Source organism: Grampus griseus (assembly GCF_964374135.1).
Source record: "Grampus griseus genome assembly, chromosome: 1".
Lineage (NCBI taxonomy): Eukaryota > Metazoa > Chordata > Mammalia > Artiodactyla > Delphinidae > Grampus > Grampus griseus.
The window spans coordinates 153581690-153585580 of NC_139017.1; the positions used below are offsets into that span (position 1 = coordinate 153581690).

Consider the following 3891-nt stretch of genomic DNA (forward strand, 5'->3'; position numbering starts at 1 on the left):
TAATTGAAGTGTTTAGTTCATTTACATTTAATATAATTATTGATTTGGTTGGATTGAAAGTACCATTTTGCCATTAGATATCTGTTTTTTCCACTTTCTTATTTTAAAATTTTCTTCCCTCCTTTCCTTTTTCTTTTGGGTTCTTGAGAATTTTTAGTATTCTATTTTTATCTCATATAGTTTTAAAAAAAATCTATATCTCTTGTTAAATGATTGTTCTAGCTTTCTCTTTCTGGACCTGGCTAAGGAGGAAGAGCCATGATGGGAGTTGACATCCAGCACAACAAGGACTGAAAGTTTCCACGCAAGGAGCCCAAGAGCCAGGACATCTACCTAAGGCTGTTGGTCAAGCTGTACAGGTTTCTGGCCAGATGAACCAACTTCACCTTCAATCAAGTTGTACCGAAGAGGTTGTTCATGAGTCACACCAACTGGCCACCTCTGTCCCTTTCCCGGATGATTTGGAAGATGAAGCTTCCTGGCCGGGAAGGCGAAAGAGCTGTGCTTGTGGGGACTATAACCGATGATGTGCATGTCCAGGAGGTGCCCAAATGGAAGGTGTGTGCTCTTCGAGTGAGCAGCTGCGCCTGGAGCTGCATCCTCAAGGCGGAGGGCGAGATCCTCACCTTCGACAAGTTGGCCCTGGACTCCCCCAAAGGCTGTGGCACTGTCCTCCTCTCTGGTCCTCGCAAGGGCCAAAAGGTGTACAGGCATTTCAGCAAGGCCCCAAGAACCCCGCATAGCCACACCAAACCCTATGTACGCTCCAAGGGCCGGAAGTTTGAACGTGCCAGATGCCGATGGGCTAGCCGTGGCTACAAAAACAAACCCCAGATCCTACCGTGTTATTAAAAAGATTTTGGATGCTAAAAAAAAAAGATTGTTCTAGGAATTGCAATATGCATTCTTAAATTATCAAAGTCTACCTTGAGTTAATATTATTCCCCTTCACATACAATGTAAGAATCTTACAACAGTAGATTTTAATTTCCTCCCCCTTTTGTTCTATTTTTGACATTTATTTTTGTTTTTACATATGTTAACTCCCACAATGTAGTATCATTTTTTGCTCTAAACAGTAGTTTTTCTTTTAAGGAAATTAAGAAAAGTCTTTAACACTGACTCATACTTATTACTATTTCTGGCGTACTTTATTCCCTGATGGGGATCCTAGTTTCCATCTGGTACCATTTCTCTTCAACCTAAAGAACTTCCTTTAACATTTCTTATAATGCAGATCAGCTAGTGATGAATTCTCCCAGCTTGGGCTTATTTAAAAATGTCTCTATTTCACCTTAATTTTTGAAGGATTTTTTTTCTGAACATAGGCTTTTAGGGTGAAAGTTTACTTTTTTTCTAGCACTTTAAGTTCTCCTTGCCTTCTAACTTGTGTCTAGTGGTAAATCAGTGATAAGTCATATATTTTTATCTTCATTCTCCTATCTGTAGGTGTTTTTGCAGGGGAGAAGGAGCTGTTTTTCTCTTTTTTTTTTTTTCTGAAATTTTGTTATGTGCTTTGATGGCGGTATGTGTGTTTGTGTGTGTGTTTACACTGCTTGGGGTTTGTTGAACTTCTTGGATTTGTGGGTGGACATAGTCATGATATATGAAACTTTTTCAGTATTTTCAAAAATTAATATATTTTTAGAGCAATTTTAGGTTCACAGCAAACTTGAGCAGAAAGTCCAGAGTTTCCCCATATCCCTTCTTATCATACACACACAACCTCCTTCACCATCAACATTCTGCATCAGTGTGGTTTATTTATTACAGTTAATGATCAACATTAACACTCTCTGACTTAAATCACAGCAAGATCCTTTTGGACCCACCTCCTAGAGTAATGAAAATAAAAACAAAAATAAACAAATGGGACCTAATGAAACTCAAAAGCTTTTCCACAGCAAAGGAAACCATAAACAAAAATGAAAAGAAGACCCACAGAATGGGAGAAAATATTTGCAAACGAAGTGACTGACAAGGGATTAATGTCCAAAATATACAAACAGCTCATGCAGCTCAATAACAAAAAAACAAACAACCTAATCAAAAAATGGGCTAAATAGACATTTCTCCAAAGAAGACATACAGATGCCAAAAAGCACATGAAAATATACTCAACATCACCAATTATTAGAGAAATGCAAATCAAAACTTCAATGAGGTATCATCTCACACCACTCAGAATAGCCATCGTTAAAAAAATTTACAAACAGTAAATACTGGAGAGGGTGTGGAGAAAAGGGAACCCTCCTACACTGTTGGTGGAAATGTAAACTGGTACAGTCACCATGGAGAACAGTATGGAGGTTCCCTAAAAAACTAAAAATACAGCTACCAGATGATCTAGCAATCCCATTCCTGGGCATATACCTGGAGAAAACCATAATTCGAAAAGACACCTGCACCCCAATATTCATTACAGCACTATTTACAATAGCCAGGGCATGAAAGCAACCTAAATGTCCACGACAGAGGAATAGATAGAGAAGGTGTGGCACATATATACAATGGAATATTACTCAGCCATAAAAAAGAACAAAATAATGCTATCTGCAGCAACATGGATGGACCTAGAGATTGTCATACTGAGTGAAGTAAGTCAGACAGAGAAGGACAAATATTGCTTGATATTGCTTATATGTGGAATCTAAAAAAATGGTACAAATGAACTTATTTACAAAACAGAAATAGACTTACAGATGTAGAAAACAATCTTATGGTTACCAAGGGGAAAGGCGGGTGGGCTAAACTGGGAGATTGGGATGGACATATACACACAACTATATATTAAATAGATAACTAAAAAGGACCTACTGTATAGCACGGGGAACTCTACTCAGTTCTCTGTAATGATCTATATGGGAAAAGAATCTAAAAAGAGTGGATATATGTATATGTATAACTGATTCACTTTGTTGTAGAGCAGAAAGCAACACAACATTGTAAATCAACTATACTCCAATAAAAAGTTTTAAAAAACGATCAACATTGGCACATCTTTATCAACCAAAGTCCATAGTTTACATTTCAGTTAATTCTTTGGTGTTATGTATTCTAAGGGTTTTGACAAATGTATGACGTATTCACCATTACAGTATTACAAAGAGCAGTCTCACTGCCCTAAAAATCCTCTGTGCCCCACCTATTTATCCCTCCCTCCCCCTAATTCCTGGAAACCACTAACCTTTTTACTGTCTCCATAGTTTTGCCTTTTCCAAAATGTCATATAGTTGAAATAATACAATGTGTAGGCCTTGCAGAGTGGCTTCTTTCACTTAGTAATGTTTTTAAGTTTCTTACATGTCTTTTCACTGCTTGATAACTTTTTTTAATCACTAAATAATATTTTATTGTTTGGGTGTATCACAGTATGTTTATTCATTCACTTATTGAAGGACATCTTGTTTCCTTTCTAATTTTGTTTTTCTTCCTTTAATTAATTAATTTACTTTTGGCTGCGTTGGGTCTTCGTTGCTGCGCGCGGGCTTTCTTTAGTTGCGGCGAATCGGGGCTACTCTTTGTTGTGGTGCGTGGGCTTCTCATTGCGGTGGCTTCTCTTGTTGTAGAGCACGGGCTCTAGGAGTGCGGGCTTCGGTAGTTGTGGCACTTGGGCTCAGTAGTTGTGGCTTGAGGGCTCTAGAGCGCAGGCTCAGGAGTTGTGGCGCATAGGCTTTGTTGCTCCATGGCATGTGGGATCTTCCCGGACCAGGGGTCGAACCCGTGTGCCCTGCATTGGCGAGCAGATTCTTAACCACTGTGCCACCAGGGAAGTCCTGGCTTTCTAATTTTGGCAATTACGAATAAAGTCGCTATAAACATTCATGTACAGGTTTTGGTGTAAGTGTAAGTTTTCAACTCATTTGAGTAAATACCAAGAAATGTGATTGC

The 3891-nt window shown here is 38.6% G+C and overlaps 1 pseudogene across 1 annotated transcript; it reads left to right on the forward strand.

Moving 5' to 3' along the window:
• The first annotated feature begins 261 nt into the window (after positions 1–261).
• Positions 262–854, forward strand: LOC309820617 (large ribosomal subunit protein eL18-like; annotated as a pseudogene). The gene has a single exon. The product of its transcript is annotated as a large ribosomal subunit protein eL18-like (transcript).
• The last annotated feature ends 3037 nt before the right edge of the window (positions 855–3891 follow it).